The sequence below is a fragment of the Macaca thibetana genome, chromosome 13 (assembly GCF_024542745.1).
Source record: "Macaca thibetana thibetana isolate TM-01 chromosome 13, ASM2454274v1, whole genome shotgun sequence".
In the NCBI taxonomy this organism is placed as follows: domain Eukaryota; kingdom Metazoa; phylum Chordata; class Mammalia; order Primates; family Cercopithecidae; genus Macaca; species Macaca thibetana.
The window spans coordinates 23,356,696-23,371,983 of NC_065590.1; positions in this window are offsets into that span (position 1 = coordinate 23,356,696).

Here is a 15,288-nt window from a genome sequence, read left to right on the forward strand (position 1 = left end):
TCTCTTCTAGCTATCTTGAAATATATGTTATATTATTATTTGATATAGTCGCTCTACTGTGTAATAGAAAACCAAAACCTATTTTTCTTGTCTAACTGTAACTGTACCCACTGATCACGCTCTCCCTGTTCCCTACTTCCTTTTATCCTTCTCACTCTCTGGTAACTATTATTCTATTTAATATTTCTATGCTTCTATAAAATCAATTATTTATATTCCAAATATGAGTGAGATCATGAAGTATTTTCCTTTCTGTGCCTGATTTATTTCACTTAACAGAATGTCCTCCAGGTTCATCCATGTGACTACAAATGTCAGAATTTCATTTCGTTTTGTGACTGAATGTTATTGAATATTATTCCACTAAAAATATACATATAGTGGAGTAATATAGTGTCCTATATGTATATTATATTTAGTGGAATAAGGGGTTGACTGTGTTATAGTCAACCGCTTATATACATGTCATAGATGTTATTTATGTGTGTATATATACACACACACACATGCACACACACATACACATGCACACACACACATACACATATATATATAAAACATTTTCTTTATTAATTCATCTGTAGATGGGCATTTAGGTTAATTCTATACCTTGTCTATTCTGAATAATGCTACAATAAACATGGGAGTACAGATGTCTCTTAGATGTATTGATTTCATTCATTTCTTTTAGACATATACCTGGTAACAGAATTGCTGGATCATATGGTGCATATTTTTAATTTTTTGAAGTTAGATATATACCTGGTAATAGAATTGCTGGATCATATGGTACATATTTTTAATTTTTTGAACATTCTCCATACTATTTTCTGTAAAGGCTGCACTGATTTATGTTCCCACCAGTGCTGGATAAGAGTTTGTTTTTCTCTGCATCCTTACCAGCAGTTTTTTATTTAATTATCATTATTTTGTTTATAGCCAGTATAATTTGGATGAGGTGATATCTTATTGTGGTTTTGATTTGCATTTTTCTTATGATTATTGATGTTGAACAATTTTCATATGTCTGTTGGATATTTGCATGTCTTCTTTTAAGAAACGTCTATGTAGGCCTTTTGTCCATTTTTAAATTACATTATTTGGTTTTCTTTTTGCTATTGAGTGGTTCGAGTACCTTTTATGTTTTAGAATTTAACCCTTTATCTGATTCACAGATTTTAAATACTTTCTCCCATTCTGTAGGCGTTGTCTTCACTTTATTGATCATTCTGCTGTTCAGAAACTTTTTAGTTTAATGTAACCCCATTTGTCTGTTTTTACTTTTGTTTCCTATGCTTTTGAAGTCTGACTCAAGATGTTTTTGCCCAGTCCAATTTCAGAAAGCATTTCCTCTATGTTTATTTCTATTAGTTTTATAGAACACACTATATTTTCTCTGTGGCATGGCTTTGTTTCCTTACTGAAGATTAGTTGACTATATTTGTGTGATTCTATCACTGGGCTTTTTATTCTGTTTCGTTGACATACTTTTCTATGCGTCAATACCACTCCGTCTTGTTTACTGCGCTTTACGGTAAGTCTTGAAGTCGAGTACTGTCAGTTCTCCAATTTTGTTTTTCTCTTTCAAAATTGTGTTGGCTGTATGTTTATTGCGCTACTATTCACAATAGCAAAGACTTGGAATCAACCCAAATGTCCATCAGTGACAGACTGGATTAAGAAAATGTGGCACATATACACCATGAAATACTATGCAGCCATAAAAAAGGATGAGTTTGTGTCCTTTGTAGGGACATGGATGCAGCTGGAAACCATCATTCTCAGCAAACTATCGCAAGAACAGAAAACCAAACACTGCATGTTCTCACTCATAGATGGGAACTGAACAATGAGATCACTTGGACTCGGAAAGGGGAACATCACACACCGGGGCCTATCATGGGGAGGGGGGAGGGGGGAGGGATTGCATTGAGAGTTATACCTGATGTAAATGACCAGTTGATGGGTACTGACGAGTTGATGTGTGCAGCACAGCAACATGGCACAAGTATACATATGTAACAAACCTGCACGTTATGCACATGTACCCTAGAACTTAAAGTATAATAATAATAATTTTTTTAAAAATTGTGTTGGCTATTCTTGGCCTTTTACCTCTCTTTATACATTTTAGAATTGTTTGTAAATATTCACAAAATAACTTGTGGAACTTTGTTTGGGGTTGCATTGAGTCTCTAGATAAAGTTGGGAAAAACTGAAATCTTGACATTATCATGTCTTCTTATCAATGAACATAGAATATCTCTTGATAATAGTTATTTTTTATCTTACTTTCATCAGATTTGGTAGTTGTCCTCATATTTATCTTGCAATTACTTTGTTAAATTTATATCTAAGTATTTCATTTTGGGGTGCTTATATAAATGATATTGTTTTTAATTTTCATTTAATATCAAATTACAATTATTAATTATTGTAAAAATTTTAAATGGTAATAACAATAGGTAATATTTATTGAGAATTTTACTGAGTGTTAGACACTGTTTTGAACTCTTTATATTGGTTATCTCAATTTTTACTCCTCAATTTTTACTAAAGGAGCTATGCACCATTGCTTTCCTATTTTACAATGAGGAAACTGTAAAATGAAAATGGAAATGGAAAAGCTAAAATAACATGCCCTAATTGCTTCTACTAGTAAGTGACAGAGACAGGATTGGAACCTAAGAGCCCTGGCTCCGAAACTTTATTGTCTACCATGTCTACAGGCCACTCTAGGCCTGTGAGAGCAATTCTAAGATGATTAAGCTACACAGCATGCTAGGATTACACTACTATTAGAAAGAATATGAAAGTGGAAACAAGAAAGCAAACAAACCTAAAAACCAAGCATGATAAGAGTATTCCTCTAAATGTTATCTGTGAAGTTCTGGATTTTAATAAACTTGAAATTTTGACTTAAATGTCTAATCTGTATGTCAAACAGGTCCAGAGTTTAGATTTATTTTTGGGGTACATAAATTAAAGCAAGGCAGAAAAACTCTTATAATTATAAGAGCTATAATTTTGCTATGTTATCAGAATTTAGACCACTGTAATATTTAATTTGACTGTCAGTTGTATATGTAAAAATGCATCTTTCTGGATAAATGTATAATTTTATGTGTTTATTTTAAAATATAATGGCAAAGGAAAAATATTTTGCATCTCATATAAAACTGCAACTTTGATATTACTACTTCCTTGGAAGCTAGAAACAGTAAATTGGCATTGGAGTTACAAGATCTGTGTGTAATTTACAATGTCAATTGCATTGCTAAAAAAATATTTTAACCTGAATAGTCTCTTCCTTGCAGACTGTGCACTTCCACTTCACTAAATCAATCTTCTTTGTGCTTTTCTGACTTGAGTAAGCTTTAAAAACATTAGATTAGTTAGGAGGCTTAATTATCTGACAACTATGATTTTGCTATATATAGTTGTTCATAGTTCTCACTCCTTAGTGAAATCACAGAATAAAAAGCATGGCTTTTACACAAGTAGAAAAAATCCTATATTTCATAGTCAAAGGGAATTAAATGAATGGAATAGTGTTGTGCCAGGAAACCAACTGATGATAATTTATTACATACATACAACACATACACTAGCACAATATAGATATAAAATTAAACATTGAAAAATAAATGTAGGCTTCAAATATAAAGGGAAAATAAGTCCACGAAAACAAGTTCAACATAACAATTAGGAAAATGCAAATTAAGATCACAAATTAAATATCATTTACACACCTCTCAAATAAACTAAAATAAAAACAATGACAGTACCAAATGCTGGCAAGTATGAAGAGAAATTAGATCTATTGCTGGTGGGAGTGTCAAACAATAGAGTCACTAAGGAGAGTAATTTAGCAATTTTTAAAAATAATTAAGTGTATGCTTAACATATGACCCAGCAATTACACACCTGACTGATTATCCAGAGAAATAAAAAGTTATGTTCACATAAAACCTATACAAGAATGCTCATAACAGCTTTATTCATAGTAGCCAAAATGTGGAAACAACTAAAATGTCCCTCAATAGACTAATAATTAAACAAACTAAATCACATTCTCAGCAATGAAATAGAACAGACTATTGATATATGAAACTACTTAGATGAACATCAGAGATGTTATACTGAGTGAAGGAATTCAATCTCAAAAGATCACATAGTGTACAGTTCCATATATATAGCATTTTTTAAGTGACAAAATTAAAGAGATGGAGAATATGTTAGTGTTTGCCAGAGATTAGGGATGGTGGAGGGGAGAAAGTAGGCACAAACATAAAGCAATCGTTTGAGAGAAATCTTCGTGGTGATGAAGTAGTTCTGTATGTTCATTAAAGTAGTGCTTACGCATATTTGTGCATGTGATGACACATAACTTCACACATATACTGTATCAATGTAATATTCCGGTTTTGATATTATACTATATTATGTGAGATGTAAACCTTGGGAAAACCCAAGTAAAAGTTATTTGAATCTTCTGTTATCTTTGCCACTTCCTGTTAATCTATAACTATTTCAAAATAAAAGTACTAAATATCTTAGCCTAAATTAGGATATACTTGAAATAATTAGTAGAAGGTAAAATAAAATAATAATGACCAAATAACTAAATATTTTATTTTTGAGTAATGGTAGAAAAACTAAGGATAGAAGGATAAAGCTTCATAGCAGTCTTCAAATGTTATGAGGATTAACCATTAGGTTATTGCAAAAGTAACTGCAGTTTTGGCCATTACTTGTAATGGCAAATGCTGCAATTACTTTTGCACCAACCTAATACTAATCTTGGCCTTCAAACAATGTGGATAGGATAAAGGATAAAAAGTAACCTGAGACAGAATCCAATTTTATGAAATTGACTAGAATTCCTTGAAATCTCAGTTAACTGTGAGAGTAAATTTTATGATGCTAAGTTTCCCATATGGTAGAAATTATGACTGAATGACTCAAGAACCATTCAAATATGGCCAACCATTTAGTTCCAGAAGCATGTACAAGCTCAGAGATGGACTCTTCTATCTCATGACAAAGTGGGGCTATTCCTGAGTAAATAGATAAAGACTCAATGGTAATCTACACAGAGTATGTTTTTAATTAATATACTCTTTTTCTATTATTCACCTTATTAGTGCCATTTTTAGGAAGTCGTATCTCTCCTCTACTTAGCACTACCAGAATTGTCAGAATATGCACTGAGAAGTGAATCTGACATTAATTTGCAATGAAACAGAAATGAAAAAGAGCTAAAGAATGCCCACTCCTTGCAGAAATTATGGATTTCTTCTTGATGTCAAGTTTTACTCATTACATATTTAAAAGATGTATAACAGAAAAATAACTATGTACTTTTTAGAGCCTTAAATCACTTGATTTAGAGATAAACCAAGATGATTTTCAGGAAATAACCTTTATAATAATCTTGGTTCTGTTTTTATTTTCTGTGAATTCTTTCTTTTCTTCTGTATGTCTCTCAACTTATTAAAGATGTAGGATGTATAACTTCATTGGAAAAATAGATACGAGTTAAATCAAATAATCACTTATCTTCGGATGTTAAATTATGTTTTTAATATTTTAAAATTCCTATTCTAGAAGGATGACAATATTGAAAATAAGTGTTGATTCTCGAAAGATAGTCAGGACACTTATTGATCAAAGCTAAGCTTATACGCCTAACTGCAGTAAGGGAGAGCAACCCCTTAGGAGAGACTTAGCAGTGTCAGACCTAGAAGGGATAAATCAAGAGAAGATATTATTAGACTTTAATTCAGAATTGGGAAGAGTTTACAAAATAGTATGTGAGCTCAGAAAACTTGGGCTCTTGAAACTAGTTGGATGATCAAGCTAATTACCCTCTTAGCTATTTAGAGATTTTCTAATCTTGTATTTCTTAGCAAATATTTAACTTATTTAACTATAGCAAGTATCTATGTTATTTTTGTTTATTCTCAATATTATTTAATATAGAGGCAGAAAAATATGTTAGTTTTGGTTCACAAGCCTTCTTGAGAGAAAAATGTCATAACAATTTTTGAAGTTTTGAGTTATTTTCTCCTTTTTCATGTCAAATGTCGAACTACAGGATTTTGCCATTGTAGTTAGAATAATTAAATGGTAGAAAACTCAAGATAAAGAAATCAATATCATTTTGAATGGGATAAGAGGAAATAAAGAAGGACAAGGAGACAAGAGAGGGATTTATTTTGTTTGTGTATACCTTTTATTTCCCCCTTTATTTCTTTACGTTGTTCCAAAATACTGTATGAGGCGAGTATGATAGATACTGAGGTAAAATCGTAAGAGCTAAATCACAGTGCCCTTTAGCTGACTACGAAAAGAAGCTATAAGATACACATTATTATTTTTTAAAAATTATTTTCGTTAGTAACAAATCTTTGGGTCTAGCTCATACCCAAGAAAGGATAAATTTAGCACCACCTCTTTAGAAATTTGGAACACGTTTTAAAACCATCACAGAGGTTAAATGGTTTAGGAGTGCTGACTGAGAATGTTGAAATCTCTCATGAGTCAAGAAGTGAAACTTCATGCATACTTATATATGTACTTTTAGCTCACGCCTTACTGGCAATGCGAATACAATCAATATACACACCAGGTCTATACTGTTGTAAAAACAGAAAGTTAATTTCAAAGGCAATGAAATTTTTGTTGATTTATCTATTTTATCACAACTTTCTCATTAATTTCCAACCTTAAAATCTATAACTACTTTCTGGAGTAAAAACCAGAGCTGGAGTTCTGGAAATGATGGTGGATTGAATTTATGTGTTTGTATCTCTTCCTTCCTGAAACCTCATCATTGTGATATACAAAATATCTTTTAAATTGGTATACATTTATTAAGTAAAAGAGAAGAGGAAAGGAGACAAAGGTAATGGATTTAAGAAATGGGGAAAAAGATAAACACGCATTAATAGACTTAATCCAGATATCAGGATAGCAAAAACCACATCAAAAATGTTTAACATTATTAGTTATTAAAAAATGAAAAAATGAAAAATTAAAACCACATTATATACCATATACACCCAGAGAAATTTCTAAATTTAGAAGAGTGCTGATGCCATGTGCTAGATAGGATGTGAAACAACTAGAACTTTAACATTCGTGTGGGAGTGCTAAATGAGAAATAGTTTGATAATTTCTCACAAAACTAAAAAAATAATCATATAATTTAGCATAGCAGTTCTGTGTAAGATTTCTAACGCTGCTGTAACAAATTCGTAAAAACTGGGTAGCTTAAAAATACCATAAATTTATTACTTCATAGTTCTGGAGATGAGAAGTCTACCACTGCAGGCTCTAGAGAAGGATTTTCCCTCACCTCTTTCTCACTTCTGTTGTTTGTTGGCGGTCCTCAGCATTTTTTTACCCAAGGTTTGGAGTACAAGAGATCCCATGAGCCAGGTAATGAGCATAGTACCCAACAGGTAGGTTTTTCAACCCTTTTCTCCCTTCTTCCCTCCCCTGTCAAGTAGTCCCCAGTATCTACTTCTTTGTTCCTATCTTTATGTCCATGTGTACTCAATGTCTAGCTCTATACGTGAGAACATGCAGTATTTGGTTTCCTGTTCCTGCATTAATTCATTTAGGATTATGGCCTCCAGCTGCATCCATGTTGCTGCAAAGGACAGGATTTTGTGCTTTTTATGGCTACATAGTGTTTCATGGTATATATGTAACACATTTTCTTTATCTAATACACCACTGATGGGCTCCTGAATTGATCCTTGTCTTTGATATTGTGAATAGTGCTGCAGTGAACATACAAGTGTAAGTGTCTTTTTGGTAAAGTGATTTGTATCCCTTCAGGCATATGCCCAGTAATGGGACTGCCAGTTGAATGGTAGTTGTATTTTTACTTCTGAGATATTTCCAAACTGCTTTCCCCAGTGGCTGAACTAATTCACATTCCCACCAGTAGTGTATAAGTGTTCCCTTTCCTTTATAGCCTCACCAGCATCTGTTATTTTTTGATGTTTTAATAATAGCCATTTTGACTTGTATGAGATAGTATCTTATTGTGGTTTTAATTTGCATTTCTTTCATGATTGGTTGCTTATATGTCTTTTGAGAAGTATCTGTTCATGTCTTTTGACCACTTTTTAATGAGATTGTTTGTTGAATTGTTTAAGTTCCTTGTAGATTCAGGATATTCAGGTTGGATGCATAGTTTAGCAACTTTAATTCTCATAGACATGCTTGGCTGCTTTCACTTCAATGTCTTTGATTTTGTTACATCTTTCACTTGAATCGTCTTCTGTCCTCTCCTCAATTGCTGATTCCATTTGAGCCATATTTTCCCTATGTTGCATCAGCCTGCAAAATATAATATAAAGAGAATATTACACTTCTTTGAGGCCTGCCACTACCTTTTGTGGGGCCCAGAAATGAGTACAAATAAAGATACATTTCTAAATTTGGACCATATTTCTAAATATTTAAAACTGTAATTATAGTAAATAAATGTAATAGTATATTTTATCATCTTACTTTAAAATGTTTTAAAATTTATAAAATTAAAACATACATGTAAAGCTTTAGGTTAATGTCTAAAATAAAGTCTCAGAGAATATAAGATAATTATTTTGGGGAATGTCTGTGTGTCCTTTTCATGATCACTGAAGTGAAGTTTGGATAACCAGTAGAATACAATGACTGATGATAGACAGATGGATAGCTTGTTCCCTGTAATTTACCTTTCTTATATTCATTTTAAAAGAAGTACAAATTCATTGTTATAATCAACATTTTACATAATATTTGTTTTATTGAAAATAATGGTAAAATAAAAGGCTTTTCTAAGCTGTCACAAATAAATTTTACTCTCCTGAGGGAAAAAAAAGTATAGTTAATCTTTAAACTGGAAAATAAATAATAAATTTTGTATATTTCCTTCAAATATTGGAAAAGGCTCAGTAAATACTGCTGATTATTTTATTTTATCATACGAATAGCTATCACTTGTATCACCGTTTCAATATCTTTAAAGCAATATGTAACTGCATACAGTATTAGGCTTTATGCATATTATTCCCATACATGCACATATAAAAACTTAAGATTGATATCAATTATTTAGTATTACAGAATATGCCTCATCTTACATGCGCAACTAAACTGAATTTGAGAACCTCTGGAATTACAAATTAGAATGCACAAAAAGCTAACTCTCATCTTTCCAAAGAACTTGCACCACTCAAATGTTCCTTGTAGACTTGTCTCGGAAATATTGGTACAGTTTAAACACCTGAAGGCATCAGAATGTAGTCATCAGAAAATATAGAGCATGAGATATGGAGAAGCGTTCTCCTGGGATTTGAGGATATCGTTCATAAGAGAGTTGAAGATCACAGATCAGATGTTACTAACACAAAGTACATGATTCTAAGCACAGATCCTAGGGGTTGTTTTAATAAGTTGATTTTTTTGTGATATAGAGATCCTAGTTTTTTGTCTGTTTGTTTATTTGTTTGTTTGGTTTGTTTTTTGAGACAGATTTTCACTTTGTTGTCCAGGCTGGAGTTCAATGGCCTGGTCATAGCTCACTGCAGCCTCTAACTCCTGGGATCAAGCAATACTTCTGCCTCAGCCTCCTACGTAGCTCAGAGTACAGGTGCACACCACCACTGCTGGCTAATTTTTTAAACTTTTTGTAAAAATGAGCTCTCTATTCCTGGTCCAGGCTAGTATTAAACTCCTGACCCTAAGCAATCCTGCCACTTTGGCCTCTCCAAATGCTGGGATTATAGCACTTCAAAAACAGAGGCTGAGAAAAAAGTTTCTCTTGCTTGGATCTAACAGTGATACTGTGTTTGATTATTCTTTTTTTCTCCACTGTATTGTCCTTGAAGGCAAAGCAGAAATACATAATTTTTGTTAACTGTGCTGTGAGAAAACTAACAAGCTAAATTACTTTTCATATTCTTATTTAATAGGAAAATGGCCTACATAAATTGCTAGTAAAAGTTATATCATAGCTAAATTATTCATACTGTTTTATGTTTAACCTTTTGTTTTAGATCACTATACCTAGAAATCTGCCCTAAGTAAAGAATGTTCATCTGTGCTAATCACAAACTATTCTCTAGCTCCTATTATGTAGAAGGGGCTGAATGACAACATTACAGACAATGTATTCCATATAAAATAATTTGACTATGCACATGAGATTCTGGAAGTCTCTTTTCCTGGCAATGATCCAAGTAATAAATGTTGCATTGTCTGAGGTTCATGAGAGACCATTGATCACAACACCTCAGCTGATGCACAGTGAAAGCATAGAGTCAACAAGAAATAATCCTCTTGAATTATCAATCTCTTATCTCTTCCTTCCTTTTACCACCACTCCTTTTCCCTTTTCTCTCTCTCTCTCTCTTTTTTTTTCTTTTTTAGATGAAGTTTCACTCTTGTTGCCCAGGCTAGATTGCAGTGGCACGGTCTCAGCTCACTGAAACCTCCATCTCCTGGGTTCAACTGATTCTCCTGCCTCAGCCTCCTGAGTAGCTGGGATTACAGGCATATGCCACCACACATGGCTAATGTTGTATTTTTAGTAGAGATGGGGTTTCTCCATGTTGGTCAGGCAGGTCTCGAACTCCTGACCTCAGGTGATCCACCCACCTTGGCCTCCAAAAGTGCTGGGATTACAGGCATGAGCCACCATGCTCGGCCCCTTTTCTTTTATTTTTTTTTTAATTAATAACGTATGATACTTTCACTGTGCATAATCAATATTATATTTTGCTCTCATGACATCATAATCCTGATTTTTCACTTGATATAAAATAAATATTAACTAGTGGGTGACTTCACCAGACTCATGGAGGGGAGTGTAAATATATATAAAACAGAATTTAACATTTGGTAGCATCATTGAGAAAAATTGTTCTCAAAGAATATGTACAGCTATAGCTAAATGGTATGTGGACAAACAAAAGAGTGGGAAATACAGCCAAAACAGCTGTATAAATAGAGTGTATAGTAAATATTATTTTCTTGATATTTTATGCCAACATAAATTTCTTATTTTGTCGTATGAAATCTTTGAAATACTCCCATTATTTAAAAAATGAGTAAAAGTAATTCAAAATTTAACAAAGTATATGCGGTCAAGTAAATTATTCTAAGCAAGTCAGGAACTTTAGCTATTTTTTCTGTTTTGTTCTTTGAAGAAAATATTTAAAATGTAAATTAAATGTAATTTTGTCAGATTATGTATGTGTGTATGTGTGTATGTGTGTTTGTGTATATATGTGTATATGTATACATATATACACACGTGTGTGTGTGTGTATATATATCGGAAGTGTGGATTAAATATACTAATGAAGACAGTTGTAAGACATTACTGAAAACAAAATAGAGTAAAAAGACATGTTGAAGTTATTGGGTCTGTGGCAATCCCATTAAAATATGGTTTTAAAAAAATGGCATTCCAATACTCTGGTTTCTCTTCAGATTGTATAAATATTTTGCCTTTTAAAAATGACATTCTAGTTACAAATTGAATGGAGTGAAAAAAATATATATCTTTATTTCTATATGATGAAAAATATGAATTCTACATGATATGGTTTTGCTCTCTGTCCCCATACATGTCTCATGTTGAACTGTAATCCCTACATGTCAGGTGAGAGAAATGGTAATAGGTGATGGGATCATGGGGGTGGATTTTCCCCATACTGTACTCGTGATAGTGAGTGAGTTCTCAGGAGACCTGGTGGTTTCTTAGTGAGGCAGTTCCCCCTCACTCTGTCTCCTGCTCCCGTATAAGATGCACCTTGCTTCCCCTTTGACTTCTGACATGATTATAAGTTTCCTGAGGCCTCCCCAGCCATGTTGAACTGTGAGTCAATTAAACCTATTTTCTTTATAATTTACCCAGTTTCAGATAGTTTTTCATAGCACTGTGAAACTAGACTAATACAGAAAATGGATACTGGGAGTGAGGTACTGCTATAAAGATACCTGAAAATGTAGAATTGATGTTGGAACTGGGTAACAGGCAAAGGTTGGAACAGTTTGGAGAAGTCAGAAGAAGGCAGGAAGATGTAAAAACGTTTGGAACTTCCTAGAGACTTGTTTCATTATATTGACCAAAATGCTTACAGTAATACGGACAATGAAGTCCAAGTTGAGGTAGTCTCAGATGGAGATGAGGAACTTTTGGGAACTGGATTAAAGGTTCCTCTTGCTACACTTTCACAAAGAGACTGGTGGCATTTTGCCTGTGCCCTAGAGATCTGTGGAACTTTGAACTTCAGCAAGATGATTTAGGGTATCCAGTGGGAAAAAAGTTTCTAAGCAACAAAGCATTTAAGATGTAAACTGGCTGTTTCTGAAAGCATATGATAATATGCATTCACAAAGAGATGGTCTGAAATTGGAACTTGTGTTTAAAAGGAAAGCAGTGTGTAAAAGTTTGGAAAATTTGCAGCCTGACCATGTCATAGAAAAGAAAAACCCATTTTGTGGGGACAAACTCAAGCCAGTGACAGAAATTTGCATAAGTACAAGCAGCCAAATATTAATAGTCAAAACAATGGGAAAATGTCTCCAGGGCATTTTATAGATCTTTGCAACAGCCCATCACATCATAGTCCTAGAGGCCTTGGAGGGAAAAATGGTTTTGTAAGCCTGGCCTAGGGCCCTACTGCTCTGTACAGCCTCACGACATGACACCCTGTGTACTAGCAGCTCCAACTTGATCTGTGGCTAAAATGGGGAGAAGTTACAGCTCAGGCCATGGCTGCAGAGGGTGTGAACCCCAAGCCATGGCAACTTCCATGTCGTGTAGGGTCTGTGGGTGTGCAGAAGTCAAGAGTTAAGGTTTTGGAGCCTCTGCCTACATTTCAGAGGATGTATAAAAATACCTGGAGGACCAGGCAAAAGTCTGATGTGAGGTGGAACCCTCACACAGAACCTCTACTAGAGCAATGCAAAGGGTAAATGATGGCTTGGAGCCCCAACACAGAGTTCCCATTGGGGCACTGCCTAATGGAGCTGTGAGAAGAGACCCAGCCATCCTCCAGATGACAGAATGGTAGATCCACTGACATCTTGCACTGTGCACATAGAACAGCTGCAGGCACTCAACACCAGCCAATGAAAGTAGCCAAATGAGCTAGGCCCTGTAAAGCCACATGGGCGGAGCTGCCCAAGACCTTGGGACCCCAAGTCTTGCATTAGTATGGCATGGATGTGAGACATGGAGTCAACATCATACTGAATGGAGGAAAGCTGAAAGCCTTTCCTTTGAGAACTGGAACAAGAGATCCAGTCACAGTGGCTCACATCTGTAATCTCAGCACTTTGGGTGGCCGAGGTGGGCAGATCACCTAAGGTCAGGAGTTCGAGACCAGGCTGACCAACATGGTGAAACCCCGTCTCTACTAAAATTACAAAAATTAGGTGGCGGGTGCCTGTAATCCCAGGTACTTGGGAGGTTGAGGCAGGAGAATCGCTTGAACCTGGGAGGTGGAGGTTGCAGTGAGCCAAGATTGTGCCATTGCACTCCAGCCTGGGTAACAGAGTGAGACTCTGTCTCAAAAAAAAAAAAAAGAACTAGAACAAGAGAAGTATGCCTACTTTCACCATTCTGATTCATCATAGTACCAGAAGTTCTAGCCAGAGAAATCAGGCAAGAGAAAGAAATGAAAAACTTCCAAATAAGAAAAAAAATATATATTGAATTGTCCCTCTTTGCAGATGACATAATCTTATGTGTAGAAAATCCTAAAGATTCAACCAAAGAACTGCTAGATCTGATAATTTTTTATAAAGTTGTAGGATACAAAATAACATACAAAGTCTATAGCGTTTCTACAAACCAAGACAAAAATAGCTGGCAAATAAATCAAGAAGGCAATTCCATTTTGCTACAAAAAAATAAAATAAAATACCTAGGAATAAGCTTAACCAAAGTGGTGAAAGACTGTACAAGGAAAGCTATAAAACTCTGATGAGAGAAACTGTAGATGACATAATCAAATGGAAAAATATTCCATGCCAGTGGATTGAAATAATGATTATCTTTAAAATGGCCAAACTTACCAAAGCAGTCTGTAGATGTAATCCTTATAAAATTCCAACACCATTTTTTCCACAGATATGGAAAAAAAAAAGAAATTTAACATTTGTATGGAAAAATAAAAGTGCCCAACAGCCATAGCTGATTAAAAATCAAAGCTGGAGGTATCACACTACTTAACTTCAAAACACATTACAAAGCAATAATAATCCATTCAGCATGTTGTTGGCATAAAAATAGACAAATAGACCAATGAAACGGAATAGAGAATGAAGAAATAAATCCACATACTTCTAAACCACTAATATTCAACAAAAATGTCAAGAATATACAATGAGAAAAGGACACTCTCTTTAATAAATGGTGCTGAGAAAATTGGATATCCATATGTAGATGAGTAAAACTAGACTCCTGTTTCTAAACATATACAAAAATCAACTCAAGATAGATAAAAGACTTTAACATAAGACCCAAAATTAAAAATACTAGAAGAAAACCTAGGGAAAACTCTTCTGGACATTGGCCTAGGCAACTAACTTATGACTAAGATTTCAAAAGCACAGGCAACAAAAGTAAAAAAAGGCAAATAGGACTATATTAAACCAAAATGCATGTGCACAATATAGGAGACAGTAACTAGAATGAAGAGACAATCCGTAACATTGGAGAAAATATCTGAAAAGGGACTACTTTCCACAGTATATAAGGAACTCAAACAACTCAACGCTAAAAAAACAAATAATTTCATTAAGTAGTAAGCAAAGGACATGAATAGGCATTTCTCAAAGTGTACAAATAGTCACAAGATACATGAAAAAATGCTCAACATCACTAATAATCAGGGTACTGCAAATCAAAACCACAATGAAGTATCATCTTATCCTATTTAGAACGACTATTGCTAGGTCAGGCGTGGTGGCTCATGGCTATAATCCAGCACTTTGGGAGGCCTAGGTGGGCATATCACCTGAGGTCAGGAGTTCAAGACCAGCCTTGCCAAAATGGAGAAACCCCCATCTCTATTAAAAATACAAAAAAATTAGCCCAACATGATGGCGCGCCACTGTAATCCCAGCTACTTGGGAAGCTGAGGCATGAGTATTTCTTGAACATGGGAGATGGAGGTTACAGTGAGCTGTAACCCTCCCAATGCACCCCAGCCTGTGCGAGAGAGCAAGACTCCATCTAAAAAAAAAAAAAAAAAAAAAAAAAAAGAC